Genomic DNA, 21,261 nt, shown 5'->3' with positions numbered 1-21,261 from the left:
GTCTTCCTCACCAAAAAAAAAAAAAGAGGAGGATTGGCAGATGTTAGCACAGGGCTGATCTCACAAAAAAAAAGTTAGGGAAATTAATTTTTTTATTTTAGTGACTATAAAAAGTATAAAACAAGGTCTTGCCTGGTGGCATTGTAGTTAAGTTTGTGAGCTCCTCTTCAGTGGCCCAGGGTTCGCAGGTTCGGATCCCGGGCACGGACCTACGCAACACTCATGAAGCCGTGCTGTGGCAGGCGTCCCACATATCCAGTAGAGGAAGATGGGCATGGATGGTAGCCCAGGGCCAATCTTCCTCAGCAAAAAGAGGAGGATTGGCAACAGATGTTAGCTCAGGGCTAATCTTCCTCACCAAAAAAAAAAAAGTAGAAAACATTTTAAAAGATATATCACATAGACCAGCACAAACCAGCAGCTAGCAAGTTAGTATTTGTTGAATGAATAATGACATATAACATGGCAATTATTAGTTATTTAAGCTGAATATGCACCAATTTGCATATAAAACATCCCTTACTCATATATCAAGCCATCTTTGATATGCTTAGGTGTGGCACATCATTTCTTAAAAATGATAGCAAGTCCATCCATAGCACTTACTGTGTCCAAGACTTTGTTCTAAGTATTTCCCTTCTATTATCTCACTTAACACTGGCAACAACCCTATGAGGGAAGGGATATTATTATTCTCATTTTACAGATAAGAAAACTGATACACAAAGTTAAGTAACTGTACACAGCTAACAAACAGCTGAGCACTGATTTAAACCCATCAATCTGCCACCAGAATGTGTACTCTTAACTGCTATGCTATACTCTCACAAGGCAAATTATCATAGAACAGTCACATAAACAATTATATCAATATATACGGTAATTTCCCATATATGGATTTTTTTTAAAGATGCATATCACTACCAAAAAAATTTTTTTTTCACAGAATAGCTATCAGCCAACATCTTCTGGAAACTTTGTGTTTCAGGGAACATGTTTACTGAAATGATGGCCTAAATAATGGCTTGAAATGTCCATTTCTGTTGTTCCTTTTTGGCTATGGTTCCTCCCCTCAGCTCCTTCTGAATTTACTTGCCTCCCTTGAGCTTCTTCTCTTTAAAGACTAAATAAGGAGACACCTTCATGCAACCCTCTGGCTACCAAAGTGCTTACTTAACAAAGCCTGCACTCTCTCTTCCTCCAGTCCCCAATTAAATACTTATTCTTTGAGGTACAATTCTGGAAGTAATAATTTCTAATCAAGGGGGCCGGCCCAGTGGTGCAAGCAGTTAAGTGCACGCGCTCCGCTGCAGTGGCCTGGGGTTCACTGGTTCGGATCCCGGGTGCTAGCAGCCGCACCGCTTGGCAAGCCATGCTGTGGCGGCATCCCATATAAAGTGGAGGAAGATGGGCACGGATGTTAGCCCAGGGCCAGTCTTCCTCAGCAAAAAAAAAAAAAAAAAAGAGGATTGGCAGATGTTAGCACAGGGCTGATCTACCTCACACACACAAAAAATTTCTAATCAAGGTATAAATGGGATCTAAATATTGCTAATGTACATTTGTATATTTCATTCTTTGGGAAAAAAAAACTTGTTCCACCATATTACATCACTGTAAAAAATATATATATCAAATGAAATCTAAATGTCCCAACAATTTGATACCTCTTCTTTAACCACTGGAGATTTTGCATCCTTCTTTGATATCCTTGAACTAATATTCCTATTCCATTTCTCCCGCATAATTTTATCTTAACATAAAACATTTTTTATACTTGAAAACCTTTGATTATTCAATTATTATACTCTGTAATAAAATATGCCTATAAATTAAAATTAATATAGTTCCTGAGACAATAAAGCTTTAAATATTAAAATATTCTGTCATTTTAATTATTAGTAGTACAAAATTTATCAATACAACATAAATTTTTAATTCTTAAACATAAAAAAAAATTGTGGGGCTTCTTAAACATAAAAAAAAAAATTATGGGGCTGGCCCAGTGGTGTAGTGGTTAAGTTTGTGCACTCTGCTTTGGTGGCCTGGGGTTTGCGGGTTCAGACCCCAGGCACCGACCTACACACTGCTTATCAAGCCATGCTGTGGCGGTGTCCCACATGCAAAATAGAGGAAGATGGGCACTGATGTTAGCTCAGGGCCAATCTTCCTCAGCAAAAAGAGGAGGATTGGCAGAAACTTGTTAGCTCAGAGCTAATCTTCCTCACTAAATAAATAAATAAATAAATAAATAAATAAATAAATAAATAAATAAAATTGTGTTGTAAATGCATTTCTCAGTGACAGATGGAGCTAGATGAAGATTACTCATTGCAAGAATGAGACAGATTCAACATTAATTTATACTTTTTGTTTGTTTTTATAGTTGTAAACGCTGAGAAACTGTAGTTATATAAATAAGAAGACAAGAACGGAAGGAGTTTTGTTACAGCATTATAATTTTTTCCTTCCAAGTTATATTTTAAAAATCACTGTGTTCTATGATCAAAAATTACACTGGTGTCCGGCATGCAGAAAAGTCTCTATTAGAAGTTAGCATTAACTACCAACTGTTTTTAATAGACATTCTAGTCTCTTCTATTGGTTTTTTCCAGTCATTTATCATACTCTAATTATTATAGATCTAAAGGGTATTTTGATATCTGCTAGAAGGCAAGTCCCTCACTTACTCTTATTCTCTTAAAAACATTTTTTTTTGGCTCATCTTTACCGATCCTAATAGTTTTTAGGATCAACTTGTCGAGTTCTAAAGTTCTGAGTTGGGATATTTATTGAAGTGCACTGAATTTTAGATTAATTTGGGCCTATATGATATTGTTCTAATACTGAGTCTTCTCATCCAGGAACTCAGCAAGTTTTTCCATTTATACAAGCCTTGTTTCATGTCCCATAATAAAGTTTTATAGTTTTCTTTTCATGAGTTTCACATATTTCTCTTTGCATTTAAGATAACATATATTTTGACCACTGTAAATGCATTCTTTCTCTCTTTCTCCTCCCTCCTTCTCTTCCTGCTTTCTTTCCTTTTTCTCTTGCCATCCCAAACAGATGGTAAACTCTCACAGGGTTGGGAATGGATTGTCCTTACAACCTCCTAAGTGCCTAGAATAAAGCTATGCTAGAATGGTTGCTAAGGAAAGAAATACTTGTTGAATAAATAAATGAATGAATAAATAAATGAATGAAAGGCTAGATTCATAAACTAGAAATGCAACAGAAAGAATCTGGGGGATATGCCAGGAAAAGATTCAAAAGCATTATAATTCCTTAAAAATTGATGATGAATTGTGGCTTGGTCATACGGTACGGCAGATTTGATGAGCAGTCCAATATATATTTTTTTAACTAAAGAGACTAAATGACCTGAATATTACGCAAATTCTCCCAGTGTGAATTCACTCAGAGATCCAGAGGAGATAAATATATGTCTCTGATTTCCTCAGACATTGAGAAAATGTTTTTCAACCTGTGAGGGTTCCTGAAACACTATTTTCTTTGAACACCAAGGATAATTTAAACTTTTCCTTTAAGAAGGGTGTCTGCTGCCTAAATATCACAGATTTAATGGTCTTTTAAATAAGGAACATGTTAAATCCAAAGATTAACTGGTCCTAGGGGTGGTGAAGGGCTTTTTGAGTGGCGCCCTTCTATACATTTTGTCTTACAGCTCCATCCCCTCACGTTTAGTCTGTTGCCTGGAAGAATGTCATCGTTGCAGACTCCCCCATCCTTCTTTCCCTACCTACAACCCTTGTAGACAGGGCCAAGGAGGTCAGTAGACATTGCTGTGAACTAGGAAAAGGGCTGGGAGCCTCCACTCTCCGTGTGTGTGTGTGTGTGTGTGTGAGGGGGAGAGGGAGTACATTCTCGAGGCGCTAGAGGTTGCACTGGCAGAGGATAGAGAGGACAAACCCTCTCTGTTCTGAAGTCAGAGACTGACAGCGGAAGAAGACTTAGGCAGCAGGAATTCATTCTGACAGGAATTTCCCCTGACGTGAGACTCTTGCCACAACACAATGAATAGAGTGTGAGGGGTGTGGGGAAAGAACTGATCTTGTTGCTGCTTGTCCCGCAGGCTTCCCTGCTGTTGCGCTGTCCCAAAGACAGGCTGGGCAGAAGCCATCAGAAACATCAGACTCTTTAACCCAGAAGCCTGAGGAGAGCCCTGCCCTTCCTCAGGAGGGGGAAGTCCTTTACAAACAACAGCTGTTTTTCTTACTCTGTGCTAGAATTCAGACCGCCCCTTCCCCCACCTTTCTGTGCAGCGGAAGGAGCAAAGAGGTGGCCTCAGAATTCCTGGAAAGACCCCACTGCTCCCCACCCTACGACACTCGCCCACCTTGCCAATGTTATCTATCCTGAAACCATCAGGATTAATCACATTATCCCTTTATCTCTGTTTATATCAACACCGCAAGAAGCCAGGGGACTCCCAGGTCACCCTCCATCTCCCTTATTCCAGTCCCCATAGCCTCTGTAACCTCATTCTCTTCCCATCTCCCACCTCTCCCCTATTCTCAAAATGCTTCCCCTGTGCTCACTGTAATGCCCAGTGTGTCAGCAGCAAAATCCCTACACTCTCAACCTGCTCTATGAGGGTCCCCTCCACTGTGTGGCTCCAGCTGACACCTGAATCTCCCAGAGGAGACTGCCACTTCCCTGTAGTCCTCTCTCGTGGTGGTCATTCTCTCTATCACATCCTATATGACACGCGGCCTGGAGATGGAGTGAGGGTTCTCTTTGCTCCTCACTGCCACTTGCAAACCACTCTTCCACCCCCCAAACCCCCAGCTTTGAATCTCATGTCTTCAGATGTATGGCCTACTATCCCTCATTGTCATTTGCCCTCATTTCTCAAAGATTTTAGCAGCTGGCTCATGGTCACTTTCTCCAACAGTATTCCTATCATAATTCTAAGCAATTTCAATATCCATTTGGGTCAGCCTTCAAATATCCTGGCCTCAGTTCCTTGACCTCCTTTCTTCCTATGATTTAGCCTTTATCAGTCACCCTGAAATAATACTCCAGAGCTTGACATTATAACAGTCACTCCTTCATATTCTCAATGTCAAGCATCCCTCTAGTACCACTATTCTTTCTAGTACCCTGATTCCAACAGTCCTTCACTCTGCTGACATAAACAGCCCCTTGACCCTACCACCTTTTGGTTATGCCTCATCCCCCTCAGATCCTCTCATTCGTCATTACTTAGCATAAATCCCTTGGTCAGTTATTATGATCACTCCCTTGAAGAGAGTTCTAATTGTATACTAAAATCTATCCTCCCTTCTTCCAAAATATACTATTGTAGCTAAGCACATAGCTGACATACACACTACATTTCCAGGGCTTCCTTGCATTTAAATGTAGCCATAAGACTAAAATTTTGCTAATGGAATATGAGCCTAAGTGATGTGTGGCACCTGCAGAATAAGCCCTTAAAACAAGGGCAATGCTTCCTCCTCTCACTTTCTTTCCCCTTCCTGATAACTAGTAAAAAATGTGCCTGCTACCCAGTTTCTATGATTCAGATGAGAAAAAGCCCCAGGTCATGAAAGAGAGACAAGGCGGAAAGTCCCTTAGGCCCTAAATGATCATTGGAAGCCAAGACCTAGTGACCTGGAATGGTCACTTCTGTTTGTTGTTTGAAATAGAAATACAATCTGCTTTAAGTCACAGAATTAATGTTGGATTGCTTTGTTACAGCATCCTGGCTTTATTCTAAATAATACAACTCTCAACTCCCTTGGCACTCTCTTACTTCCTAATATTCGCCTGGCAAAACCACAACTATGGTTAAAACTCACTTCTTCCTCGGGGCCGGCCCGGTGGCGCAAGCGGTTGGGTGCGCGCGCTCCGCTGCAGTGGCCCGGGGTTCGCTGGTTCGGATCCCGGGCGCGCACCGACGCACTGCTTGGTAAGCCATGCTGTGGCGGCGTCCCATATAAAGTGGAGGAAGATAGGCACAGATGTTAGCCCAGGGCTGTCTTCCTCAGCAAAAAAAAAAAAAGAGGAGAATTGGCGGATGTTAGCTCAGGGCTGATCTCCTCACAAAAAAAAAAAAAAAAAAAAGTCACTTCTTCCTCACCTGCACTCATTCATGGAATCTGGCCAGAGAAAAACCCTTGCTGATTAGTCTCACTTTAAATTTTTGGCCACTAAATTCCAGTAGGCTTTTAATGGTGCCCGACAATCACATCTCCCTGGTACATTCAGTCTCCCACCCTCATAGACAAATTATTCTACTCCTTTCTCAAACTCCAGCACTTTGTCCCCCATCCTCACTCTTAACTGATAACCCTGCATTCTATTTCGTTGAGGGAATTGAAGGCTTCAGACGAGAATTTCAACAAGCTCCTCTCCCCGCTGTCCTCTCAGATCTGTGCCCAACTTCTGTTTTGCCTCCTCCCATTAATGTGGATAAACTGTCCGTACTCTATTTAAGACTAATACTTCCACGTTTGCACCAGATCTCATCCCTTCTTGCCTATTCAAAGACTTCGCCCCAATGATTCTCCCTTCTCCCTGTATCATCAAATTTTCTCTCTCTGCTCCATCTTTCCCATAGCATACAAATATGTCTTTATTTCTCCCGCCTTGAAAAATTTTAAAGACCCTTTCAAGTTCCCTTCCCTTCCAGCTATCATGTCATCTCTCTCTTCCTGTTTATAGCAAAAAGCCTGAAAGAGATATCTGCACTTCTTGAATTTAGCTTTTGTCTTATTTTCTCTTTTTTTAAAAAAGTATTTTGAAACTTTTCAAGCATATGCAAAGGTAGATAGACAGTATAATGAACCTCCATATATCATTACTCAGTTTCAACAATTGTAAACATTTTGTCAGTCTTATTTCATCCCCCTCTTCCCTAAATTTTCTGGAGTATTTTAAAGCAGATCCCAGATATCGTATCATTTCACCTGTAAATACTCCAGTATACATCCCTAACAGATAATGACTATAAAAAATGCCAGTCATAACACCAATATCATATCTAACAAATCTAAATACATAATCAGGGTTTAAATTTCCTAGATTATCTCAAATACATCTTTTTATAACATTTGCTCAAATCAGGCTCTAAACACATTGTATTTGGCTGATATTTCCTTGAGTCTTTTTTCGTCTCTAACAGTTTCCCTCCCCACTTTTTTCATGCCATTTACATGTTTTTTTTTTAAAAAAGGCCATTTTTCCTGTAGAAGTTCCCCCATTCTGCATTTGGCTGCTTGCATCCTCATAGTTTTATCTAGCATGTTCCTCTCTCACCTTTGTTTCCTGTAAATTGGTATTTATATCTAGAGGCTTGATTCCTGCTCTCTTGAACCCATTCCAGACATGCTTTCACCCTTACTACTGCTCTAAATCTGTGTTGTCAAGTTCATTAATGACCCACGTCCCTAAATCTAATGGCCCATTGTCAGCCCTCATCTCCCATGATCCATCAGCAGGATTTGAATTGATCACTTCCTCCTCCTTGGTGAATTTCCTTTATTTGGCTTACAGGACACCACACTTTCATGGTTTTACTTTTACCTCACTTATTGCTCCTTCTCGGTCTCTTTTGCTGGTTTCTCTTTACCATTCCTCACTCTCAATGTTAGAGTGCCAAAGGATTCTCTATCTGCACAAACTCCATTGGTGATCTCATCTAGTTTTCAGGCTTTAATTACCATTTTATACATGCTGATTTCCTAGTTTATAGTTTCAGCCTGGATCTGTTTCAAGAAAGTCAAATTCATATAGCCAACTGTGTATTTGATAGATCCATTTGAATGTGTAACAAGCTTCTCAACTTGATCACGTCCATAAGTTAACACCTGATCTTTTTCCAAATCTGCTCCTCTCTTAGACTTCTTCATCTAGGTTAATGGCAACTCCATCTTTCCAGTTTTTCAGGCCAAAAGTCTTAGAAACATTCCAGACTCTTTCTTTCTCACTACCCCATATAGATCTGTCAGCAAATTCAGGTGACTCTTCCTTCAAAGTATAACCACAATCTGGCCATTTATCACCACCTCTATTGTCGTCATCTTGATTCAATCCATTGTTATCTCTTGCCTCATACCATAGCCTCCTAACTGCTCTCTGACCTACTCCTTCTTTCTTATCACAGCAGCTAGAGTGAGCTTTTAAAAATGTAGGTCACATCAGGTCACTCCTCTGCTCAAAATATCCCAGTGATTTCCCCATTTCCTTGGAGTTAAAGCCAGTCCTTAAAATGACTAAAAGACCCTACATGTCCTGCTCCACCAATACTTCTCTGACATATTTCCCAATATTCTGCTCCCCTTACTTAATTCCAGTCCCGCCACACTGGCCCTCTTGCTGTTTCTATCATGTGCCTTGCATTCTCTCAACTTGCCTTGGCATTTGGTGTTCTGCCTGGGATGTGCTTTTATAATATCAGCACAACTCACTCCCCCACCTCCTTCAGGTTTTGCCTTTTCAGTGAGTCCTTTCCTGACCATCCTCTTCAAAATGACATTCACCTAGAAGTAGAATCAATGAGTCAAAAGCATAAGCATTTGTGTTTTGATAAATATTAAAACATTACCAAACTACTCACACCAATGCATGAGCATATAAGCTTCCCCCGCTGGCCAATTGAGGCTACTGAAAACTTTTGAATTTTTGACAATCACAGTGTAGTTTTAATTCGCATTTCTTTTCTTATAAAGGACTTTTAACATCAGTTTAAGAACCACTTGTATTTTTATATCTGAAAACCTTAAGTTCATATCCCTTGTCCGCTTTTCTAGGGATGTTGATCGATTTTTTATTTACTTGTAGAAGCTCTTTGTACATTAGGGAAATGAGTACTTAGACTGTGATATGAGTTGGAATAAAATTTTCCCAGTTTGTCGTTTGTCTTTGACTTTATTTATGCTGGGCTTTTCTATGCAGAATTTTTAAAAATTGGAAGTCTAATTAATGGATATTTTCTTTTGTATTCTAAATATTGTGTCATACTATAAAAGGCCTCTCCCACCTAAGATAATGTTTTTATCACACTTTTTTTTTATATTTAAATATTTTGTCCATCTGGTATTCATTTTGGTACAAGATGTGAGATATACTTCCAACTTTATTGTTTTTCCAGATGGCCACCCATTTGTCCCAACATCATTTTTTGAAGGCTCCATGTTTTCTCCAGGAGATTCTTAGGTAGACTTTAATGGTTGTGAACTTAGGTTGAGGTAACAGTGTTTTCTCTCCTGGCAGGCAGAGACCTCAAACATGCCACTAAGAGTTACAAACAAGTCAAACCTGTAACACGCTGAAAGCCCACACCCAGTAAATGCGTTTATAATGTCTCTAAATTGTAGCTTGAAACATTGAGAGCACGATTCTCATATAGCTAGTGCCTCCACTCCACACACATTCTCTTCAATAGTGTCAAAAGGTGGCAGAGAATAGTCACATGGTTTTTGGTCGTTTGTTTCATAGACTTACTACATCAACACATGAGGAAGACCAGATCTTAATATTTCCAAGTCACTTTCAACTATAGAGAAGAAAAGTACTATTTTAATCCTCATGTCATCTTTTAGATTTCAAGCATGTTATTGTGACATCAACATTCTAGGCTTAATGAAGTTTTATTTCAGTTTATATAAATTCGTCTCTCTGTGCTCAACTAGCTGTGAAACCAGGCCACTGGGTGTGGATTATGAGGGCCAAAGTTTTGGAGGATGGGATGAAACTTTTCAGAATTGATGATGTCATGTGAGACCATTAAAGCCAGTTCACCTGGCATCTTTCTACTAAGATACTTTTTAAATTAGGACACATATCTATTGTTCAGGGGTAATTATATTGATAATGCTGACACTAAGATACTGCAAAATCCTGCTGTACCTTTTGAAGTAAGTTCTGAATCATCAAAAATAAGTATGAGAAATACAATTTAAGTTTTAAGGCTATTTGGCTGTGCTCCTTAATGGAAATGCTGTATGACATTAACAGTCAGGGGTTTTGTTCAAGACATGGGCAGGGTGCATTTAATCTTGATTCTTCCATCTTTTGTCTGAGTAACTTTTTGAGTAACTAATCTAACATCTGTAAGCCTTAATTTCCTCATATATAAAATGGTGATAATAATAGTACTTACTGTTACAGGGATTAATAAGAAAATCTATTTAAAATATAAATAAGGCATTTCCCCCCTATCTGATTGGCAAGGATCAAAAAGTTTATTAATATATTTGGTGGTGAGAGTATGGTGAAGACAGGTACTCTCATACATTGCTTGGGGTAGTGTAAATTGGCACATCAAAGACTGGCAGTATCTATCAAAATTACAAATGCACATACATACTTTTGACCAGCAATCCTCTAGCTGGAATTTATCGAACAGATGTACTTGTAAATGAAAAAATTGATAACTGTATGCAGATATTTATTGCAGTACTGTTATAGCAAGGAAAGCGTAGAAACAACTAAATCTCCATCTATAAGGGGCTGTATTGATGGACCCACGCAATCAAATACTAAGCTGTAAGAAAGAATAAGGAAACATTTACGTTATTGGATGGGATATTACCAAGATATATTGTTAATCAGAACAAGCAAAGTGTAGAACAGTGTGTAAAAACAGGGAATGGAGAGTAGATAACACATATACATATTTGATTGTATTATCACAGAAGTGCTCAAGAAAAACACCCAAGAAAATGATAGCATTGATTTCCTCTAAAGCTGTAATTTCCTGGTAGAAATTTTCTAAGAGTTTCCTGGGTGGCCAGGAAACTTTTCGCTATATATCCTCTTCGTCTTTTGATTGTACTCCATGAGTATGTAACTTATTTTTTAAAAATAAATCGACATGAAGTATGTAGGACACTCATGACACAGAGTAAGCATGCAATACATATTGGCACTTATTTAAAATTTCAACTTAATGGTAATTGATTATCTTCCACTAAAATAAAGATATCTAGAGAATATTTGAAATCAGCTGTTTAAAATCTAAATACTAGGGGCCAGCCTGGTGGCACAGTCGTCAAGTTCGGCACGCTCTGCTTCAGCAGCCCTGGGTTCGCAGGTTTGGATCCTAGGTGCGGACATACACCACTTATCAAGCCATGCTGTGGTGGTGTCCCACATACAAAACAGAGGAAGATGCACACAAGATGTTAGCTCAGGGCCACTCTTCCTCAAGCAAAAAGAGGAAGATTGGCAATAGGCATTAGCTCAGTGCCAATCTTCCTCACCAGAAAATAAATAAATAAATAAAATAAAATCTAAATACTGCAAATTGTATAATATGCAAGTAATTTTAAACAATGAAATTGGTCTTACTATAAATTATAAAGGCATTTCTTTTAGCCCATGAAGTCCTACAAACTGGTGCATTACCATTTACATTTCTTATAAGGGTATGAAAATATACGATAATTTAAAAAATCTACTTATGCAAAGAACATGACTAGAAGGAAAGGTTTTCCACATATAAATGAAAATTTTTCATGAGTTAGTCTTTCATCAATTGGAGTTTTTGGTAGATGATAGATGTCATTTAAGCTTCTCTCAAACATTACTAGATTTTGAAGAAGGAATGAAACTACTGAACATACTTTAGATTGAGTGATTGATTTATAGTTAAGTTTTGCTTATAGTTCTGAGCAAATTTGGATGAATTGAGAGTGAATGGAGAATTCTTTCTGTATTTGACTTCTATGCATTTAGACTATCAGGCAGTGCTGGGTTTTTTCTCAATAAACTGCACATCTAGATTTCTCACTCTTATCAGATAAGTTACTATTAACATTCTGTCTTCTTCTCCCCCATACTTTGGTAATAACAACTTCTCTTCTTCCTCTGGTGTTTAGTTTCTTAGACATAAACAGTTTTTTTGGCTATGCTATATATATATGTATATATATTTATATATAATATTAACGTGTTCCTCTACACTCTAATCTCTTAGTCTGGTGAAGCATTTTCAGGAATCGAAGAAGACTTAGCTCAAATGGCATCTCCCCTATAAAACTGTTAGAGATCTCCAAAGGTGGATCTTCCAATTTTTCTCTCACAGTATCTGAGTCTAACTCCATGTTATACATGTAGTATAATGATCTGCTTCTTTCAGCGAACAGTGACTCTTTAAAAACAGCAACTCTATTTTTCATCCTTATAACTATGTGCCAGGCTTGGCATGCATTAGACACTCAATGATGTCTGCTGAATAAAGACCAGTTTTTCCCAGTAGATGCTACACTACTAATGGAAATATTTCAGGAAGTATTATAATTACTTTATTACAATATTTAAGTATTTTATTAAATAAAAAAGTAAATATAAAATTAATAGTTTGGAGAGTCCTCATCCAGCATGTCTCAAGAATCTGAATACAGAGGAATTTTGTTTTCCTAGATCAAATTCTAATTTAACTATGTAATAAAGAATTGTGATGTAAAGTGTCCATTTTAAGCTTAAAAGATTTCTTCTTATTATTTTTGGTGAGGAAGATTAGCCCTCAGCTAACATCCATTGCCAATCCTCCTCTTTTTGCTGAGGAAGATTGGCCCTGGGCTAACATCCGTGCCCATCTTACTCTACTTTATATGGGATGCTGCCACAGCATGGCTTGATAAGCGGTGCATATGTCCGCCCCCGGGATCTGAACCTGCGAACCCTGGGCCGCCAAAGCGGAGCACGCGAACTTAACCACTACCCCGCCCTGCCAGACCAGCCCCGCAGATTTGTTATTTTTTATGAGCTGAACACACAGCCTCCCTCCAACAGCATGGTTCAATGATCTCTTTTAAGGGAATGTTTAAGAAGCAACTGGATCTGTTGGCTACTTTTTCTCAGAAGCAACAATTCACATCGCTCATGACAAAAACAAAATTGTTACTATTGGCAGATGTTCCCAAACACCCAGGTAGACTAAGAGAGTAATGTCTTTGGTGACCGTGGGGACGTGTTTTATGGCCTGCAATGGAAGCAAGAACAGCTCTATTTGGCCTTGGGGCACGTTCTTTAGCCTTTCTAAGCCAGGGTCCTTCTCTGTGAAATGGGATCGTAATACCTGCCTCACAGTTTTTATAGCCAAGGTTGACTTTTTTTGACAATGCTTTGTAGTCCAGTGTTCTGGGGCTCCCAACAGAGGTCCAGGATTTAAACAGATGCATTGTTGCAATTTAAAAAAAGTCATAACCCTCTCTGAAATCTTCCTTCTTAGCAAGGTGAGATATTCCTTTCTCACCAAAGTGCAAACTCTTTCTTGGAGCAAAAACACAAACTCAATTTTTTGCTGCCCACTGCTCTGGTGTCCAGGGTACTTAAATCACTCTTTAATCAACAGCATAGAAATCCTTCATTTTACACTGTCACTAGTGACCTCAATGATGTAGCCATAATGCAGACACTGTTAAAAACTTAGCTAATAACTTGTAAATATCAGCAGGAATTGCATAAGGAACAGGATAACCATTCAGCCCTGTGGCTTCACTAAACATATCCATCCTTCAAATTTGAGTTCTTGAAATTTATACACTTGGATAGACAGTACTATTCTGGATACCTGTAAAAATGACTTAACAATATGTTTTTGTTTGTTTATTTTTGAGGGTCAATACAAGAAAAGACCTTGGGGAGTAGTACATTCTGTGTTTTTGCTAAGTATTATCAGGAACGCCATCTATCATGTTAGTATTATTTCTCTAATAAAGTAGGGGAGAACATAGAGAAGGCAGACCCATTGGTCACCATTTCATTTAAGTGCGAAAGCTCCTGAACAGGAGGGAGGTGGATTTGAGAGATATTACAGAGGGAGAATTGACAAATTGTGACAATGAACATTACAGAGTACCTACTACGTTCTAGATGCTTTTCTCACTCTGCAGAAGCATCTAGCCCATGGTACCTTTAAAAAAAAGAGATAAGGTAAGAGGAAGACATAATTTGTGTGTGGGGAGTTGTAGATGAGAGTTCGGTTTTGGACCTATCAACTTCGGTGGGATATGATATATGAAAGAGGACTCAAAAATTTCTATGTGCCAACTCACCTTTTTTGAACTTCAAACTGTCACCACTAGTAATTAATATTTATCTAGAATGGTTGGCAATGACTTTTGGATGCAGAAGATACTTATAAGGTATGTGAAAGCATCTGGCACACAGTAGGTATTCAGTAATGTTAGTTCTGTTACTTTTAATTCCCACAAATCATTCTGGATCTCACCGCGAAAAAACACTCCTCTTCCAAAGACATGTATGTGTTTATAGAAGTTCTATATTGTACTTACCATTTTCAATAAGTTTAAGGACTTTAAAAATAATGTTAAGATTATTGGGAATATGTGTTAATACTATGAATTTAAGACATTAATAATCCCCAATTATTTCATTAGTGATGTAACCATTGATTATTAACATCTCAGCAAGGTCACCAAAGACCTCCATGTCACTAAATTCAGTGGATGTTTGTTAGTCCTTTTTACTTAACCTCCCAAGTTTACCAGTCACCTTGGTTTTTTACTCTCTCCTTGAAACATTCTTTCCCTGGATTCCATGATCCCACATTCTCTTCCTGGTTGTCTTCCTACTTTTCTTCTCTGTCTCCATTGCAGACACATCCTTCTGTCCTGGGCCATTTAATATTGCAGTTCCTCAAGGCTCTGTCCTAGGACCTCTTCTCTACTCACCCTCTGCTCTCTTCCCCCAGCAATCACACCTTTCCCCGTGAAATTATCATCTGTATACTAATGATACCCAAATTTCTATCTTGATGTGAGACTTCTCCATCGTTCACTCGAATTTGAGGTGAATACCTCAAATGCAACGTGACCAAGACCAAACTTATGATATTCCAGTCAAATGTTATCTTCTTCCAGTGTCCCCCATCTCATTAACAGTCTCACCATCCATCCAACTGTGTATCCCAGAAAGCCAGGTGTCCTCCTTCATCCATTCTTCTCTGTCACATCCTATATCCAATCCATTACTTGGAACTGTTGATTTTATCCCTTATCTGCCTTTATCATCCATCAATTTTTATCCCTCTTTACTATCACCTCTTTAGTACAAGCTAGAGTCATCTCTCACCATTAGTAACCCGCTGACTGCCCTCCTTATGGCTTCCTTTGATTTTGTTCTTCATGCTAGAACCAGAATAGTCTTTTAAAAATGCAAATCTTTCAATGTTAACCCTGCTTAAAATTCCACATTAGCTTCCTTTTGCCCTTGGGAGAAAATCCTAAATCCTCAACATGTCACAAAAGTCCCTGTCAACCACTAGGACCTAATAGGCTTTTTAAATATAAACTCTTCTACTCAGTGTAACCTTCCTGTCAGAGACACCAGGGTTTGCTACTTGCATATCTATTAGTTTCTTTTGGCTTCAATCTCTGCCCCAAATTAGGGAAACTGATAGAGATGCCAGAAGATTGGCACCCACTCTCTAATCTCTGTGAAAAGTGATTAGGAGGAAATTTTATTATTGTTTCCATTTTCTATGAAAAAATGTTTTATTTGCCTCCCTTCACCTTCTATAGATATAAAATATCTTAGAAAAGGAATAGAAGCCTAACCCATCTTATGATGCCAGATCAAAGCCAAGTTATGCAAGGATAAAACAAACCGACGTTAACGTCATGAGGAGCTCATGGGCCCTTTACACGTCACGGTGTTTCTTACACAATATTTAAACCTTATAGATTTAAAGACAGATTGTCAGGTTTTATTTTCTAGTACATAGTGAAGTGGTCTTGGAATAACATCAGGCAACTTTAATAACCTCTCTAGCACTCATTTGTCTGAGAAGTAAAATAGGATAACAAGATTGCCTATGACACAGAATTATTTTGACGATTAAATAACAAAGTATGTAAAGCATTTTGCACACAGATTGGCATGTAGCAATAACAAGTAGGTGCTAGTTATTATTATTTTTGTTTGTGATAGTCATAAAATCCATTTTAAGGAAATCCTTTTAGATTAATGTAAATTTTTTTCTTCAGAGGAAAGGAACACGAAAGATTTGAACATTGGTTTTGTGGGTTCAGATCATTGGTTTTGTTCTATCAGATAAAGATAAAGACACATTTTGCAACTGAAAATAGTTAAAATTAATCTTATTATTACTCCTCAGAAAAGGAATACACATAAACCCTCACTTACCTGTGTTATTCTAAACTGATAATCAATATCCTTTTTTGTCATATCACTTTCAGGTCCTAGAAGAAGAATCTCGTCATATTGGGAGTCCTCAGGCACAAAGTCCACTGCACTATTTCTGTCTGTGGGATGATTTCTGCTGGTGGCAGAGCCTCTACTGTCCCCTGGTGGCATCTGCTGTCTTCCAGTGATTCAATGTTCTAGCTCAGAAAACCTACAATTATCCTTAGATAGCCATAAATTTAGTAGGCAGAGCCTGAGAGTTGCTTTTTCATTTGACCTGTAATTATTGATCTTGTGGTAGAAGCAACACTTTCTCTACATGGTTCAGAGCAGGGATTCTTAGTTAGGAAGCTCTCCCACACATTACTACCTCATCAACACCAATGCTTCCTGTAGGAGCAGAATCATTTTGTCTCCTTAAAGAGTTACATGTTAACCTCTTCTTGGAGTTCCAATTTTGCTGTTAGAGCATGACTCTTTACAGATAGGATCCTGAAACTTTCTCCCTAAACTCTGGTGTCCTTCCTAACTTCTTACCTTTGACAACAGGGTTGGGTGTTACTTCAAACTTTTCTGGGTCCTAGTAAGAACTCAATGATGCACAACCTACACCCATGTAGAGGTATAAACTCACATGTGTATGAAACACAAGTTTATTTTTCTATAACTCACCATAAATTCAATTTTGAATTGCCTATTCCAAAGGGCTGGTAATACCATAATCTCTGCCAATTTCTGGTATCCCACCTTTTCCCCCTTGGGGTTGGTTCTGAATTTGAGAATGTCTAGTATGGTGGCAAGTATTTGGGTTGGAAGCCTCTGGTTCTCAATGTTATCTGTCTACATTGGCATTCAATGAGTGACTCAGTCATCAGTTCTCTCAGGCCTCCACTGAGTTCAGAGTTCCCTTCTGCAAGCTCCCTTTAAGTCTGGAGATTGTCTTTCCTCTTCCATGACACAGTTGGGTATACAGCGATATTGCTTTGGTCCCACTCCAAGTTAGGGCAGAAGGAATCTTTGAGAGTCTGTCTAGTTTCCATCTACCTACTCACACCAGGAATCCATATTCTCTCTCTGGGGCCATATTCAGGAATCAGAGCACACGTTTCCTCTGCTCTCAGATATCACAAACCCATCTCTGCCGGCTTCCTGGCTTCCCAGGGATGGCACAGACTCCCCATCTCTGGGACAGTGGAAATCTGCCCTGCCATTGCTTCCCCTTCTATTCTCCTCTCTCTACCAACACAGCCTCCTCATTTTTCCAGCACAGGAGATGGGTTTGTTTGAGGGTTTTTGTTTGCTTGTTTTTTCTTTTTTCTGTGAGTGGAAAGCCATGCTCTTAAAAAAGATGTTTTGTCTGAATCTCTTGGTATGTCAGGAGTTTCTTTTTGTTCCTGTAAATCCAAGCCTTTTACAACACCAAAGCCAGGAAGAGACTCCTTTTTTCCCCTCTGCTTCCTTTGCTGTCACATCTTTCTTTTAAAGCAATGAGCACAGAGTGCCTAGCTGTTTGTTTGGGGTGGAGTGATGGGCAAAGAGATTGAGAGAAGAGAATACTGGGTGGGGGAGGCAATCTGTTAATATTATCCCAACATACTTATGAAGAACAGACAGAAATAATACTAATAAGGCTTTTAGAGAAAATATTCCTCCCTCCATCCAGATCAAATTGTGTCCTTAGCCCTAAGATACAGTGCATAGTCTTGGCTCTGTTCCTTGCTGAGCATGGGCAAGAAGACTTCAGGACTTAGAAGCCCTGTTGTAAGTCAGCAGACCAACAATGGGATAGGTTGTCTAGAAGAAGGATTTATCTTTTCACTAGAGATCAGTTCTAGAGTGGTTTTGAAAGGTATGATTCTGTTATTCGGGTTGGTTCTAGGAATATGACAGTTTATGCAAAGCTGTTACTTTACTGTGAAAAATCTAGACACAGTGAGAGTAACATTTGGATTAGTCTTTTACACCCAGAAACCTGTATAACAGGAAGAATCACGTTATTTTTTCTGAGAATGCAGAGGCAGTCTCAGAGCGCCTTTGTAGTTTTAATTTTCATTTTGAAATATGTTGATATTAGTAATTATTATAATAAGGTATTAGCTATTTATGATTAATAAAATTTGCTCACACTTATTGAGTACTTACTATGTGTCAGATACTACAACACCTAAATAATTCTTCATTTAATCCTCATAAAAACCTTAAGAGATACATATTATCCTAATTTACAGATGAGGAAACTGAGGCATAGAGACGGTAAGTAACTTGTCCAAAGTCACAAGTTAGTATCTATTAGAGACTGAATGTGAGCCCCAGTAGTCTGATGGCAAAGTAGAAGTGCTTAGTTACGCTGCCTAATTAATCATAATGATATTTATCATGATAATGATTAGGAGGTTATGGCGTAAAAGTAACAATTCTTGGAATAATAAGCTAAAGGCTGATTTTAAGCTAGTAGATCAGAATAAAAATTTTAATGTGAATTTTTCATTTGATATTTGTGAGACAAAGTGTAAGTTGCCAGTTTGCAGCCCGGACATGAGACTGGGTTAGAGAATGATTTATTTTGACTCTCTCATTTATCAAGGGACAGAGAAGTTATGTGCTGAGCTGTCCTAGATCTTCAGGGAACCACAATGAATAAACACCATGGAATTGAAGGGTATTGACTCATAAAAAATTAACATTTTACATTAATTTTAATGTGCTGGAATTTGAAAAGATCAGCATGGAGAGCTGATACAGAAAATCTTCTCAAAATATACATAAAGACACATGGTAATGAAATTTCTTGTTAACATTCTCACATAAACATTCTCAAGGCTGTTAGCATTCTGTATAACTCATTCATTCATTCAAAAATATTTATTGAGCACCTACCATGTGCCAGACACTGCTGGAAGTACTGGAGATAGAGTAATGAACAAAACAAAAACCAAACCACAGATTCTTTCCCTTGTGGAGTTAATTCCAATGGGAGGAGACAGATGAAATAAACAAATAATAGATTACTACAAAGTGATAGTGCTATAGAAAAATAAATCAGTGACTTGCTATAGGGACACCTCTGAGTTGTCCTCACTGTTCCTTTTCCTTTCTACTTCAGGGATAAAATGGGCTAAATTACAAAACTGTTTCTCATCCTGAAAACTCAGTATGAAGAAAATCTGAACAGAAATACAAACCAAAGTATGACTTCTGATCCAAGTACTAAAGCCAGTGGTCCAGACCCACTTGAAGTCAAAGCACTCTCTGAAAAACTGGCTTGTCATGGGGAAAACGTAAAGCTAGAAAGCCTCCCAAGTCCTTGTGGTTTGTTTGCACGTTTTCATTTTCCACGTCCATGTAGTTCCCACTCCTTAGAACATGCTTTTCACCTGCTCCCTCCTTACCCCTTACATGCCACATACACTCTACGGACCCACCTTACTCATGTTTCTGATCTCAGAAACAGCCCCTGTGTTCAGTGACCCTGCTGTGTTGAATGTAATTGCATTTTCCCTATTAAAGCACTAATCCCACTGCATTGTAGAGGTTTATTCGATAGTCTTTCGCTCGCATTAGACTGAAAGGTTTGTATAGCCAAGGATAAGGACTGTGTCTTTTTCATCATTGTATCATCTGCACTCAGAACAGTGCCTGGCAGAGAAATAAGAGCTCAGTAAATATTTGTCACATAAATGAATCAACTTTTGCTAAGTATCTATGTGGGCCTGCCTACATACGTATGCATTTTGGTAACGACAGAACTTTGTGATTACACAGAAAAATTTAATCAGTATGACGTTCTTATTGATTTGTTTTAAAATTTCACCAACATCTTTCTTTTTTTTTAATTTTATTTATTTATTCCCCCAAAGCCCCAGCAGATAGTTGTAGGTCATAGCTGCATATCCTTCTAGTTGCTGTATGTGGGACGCGGCCTCAGCATGGCCGGAGAAGCGGTGCGTTGGTGCGCCCCCCGGGGATCCGAACCCGTGCCGCCAGCAGCGGAGCGCGTGCACTTAACTGCTAAGCCATGGGGCCGGCCCACCAACATCTTTCTTTGCAAAAGGTATGTTGCTATTTTAATTAACAACTACTTTACAAGTTAGTTTTATAACGAGCACCTAGTAAGTAATACACATAAAAACTGGACGAGTAATTTTTTTCTTTTAAAGGATTTTTTATTATGGAAAATTTCAAACATGCATAAATAAAGAGACTAATATAATAAACCCCCACGCAGCAATCACCTGCCCTCAACAATTCCGATCCCAGCCAATTTTGTTTCATCCACAACCCCACCCACTCACCTGACCCTAGCTGTGGGTCACCCTAGGGGCCAGGAATGAGACAACAATGTGACTCCAACACTGGGGACCCATGAACTTGGTGTGGACCTTTTTTTCCCTCAGAGACTCACTTGATTCAGTTCTGTACATATGGGGACATGGGCCCAAGTCCAACCCACCTAAGCATGTATCACTGTGGAGAATAAAGCACCCTATGTACACAGCCAAAAGCTGCACCGCCTGTGCCCCTGGAACCTGGATCTGGCCCTCCTCAGCCCCTTGCCCCCCCAAGGCGCCCGAAAGGGACAAAGTGAGCACCTGCCCAGCATCAGCACAAACAAGGAAATAAATAGGTGTTGGGGGAGCCGATGCTTGGGGCACTGCTCCCTGCTTCCTTCCTCCTAACTTTGGGAATCAACAGTACGGGAAAGCGGTAAGCCACAGGCTGGTCCCTTCCATGTCTGTGATCCCAGGGCTCAACAAAAGGGGGCACAGGCTAGGGTGTTTTAAAACAAATCCAGACCCCATAGTATTTCATTGTCACACGGATTTTAAAAAGAAGAAGAGTCTTTGCATAACAATGCTTTAGAATTTACAAAGCAAATATGTGCACTTTTTCTCTTTCCATTCCCATATCTTGCTCTTTTCCACTTTTCTGAAAAGGAAGCTGGTTCAGAGCAATTAAGTGACTGTTCTTGGGTCACACTCCTAGTACATACTATATATTGAACTCATTCCTTTTTTTCTTTGTTAACACCAAGTTTAGTGCTTAGTAGGGTATAATGTTAAGGCCACTTCAAGTTGAGAGTAGGAAACTGGTTGCCCTTTAACCATACTCCTAATT

Source organism: Diceros bicornis, chromosome 11 (assembly GCF_020826845.1).
Source record: "Diceros bicornis minor isolate mBicDic1 chromosome 11, mDicBic1.mat.cur, whole genome shotgun sequence".
In the NCBI taxonomy this organism is placed as follows: Eukaryota; Metazoa; Chordata; class Mammalia; order Perissodactyla; family Rhinocerotidae; genus Diceros; species Diceros bicornis.
This window is presented reverse-complemented; position numbering follows the sequence as displayed.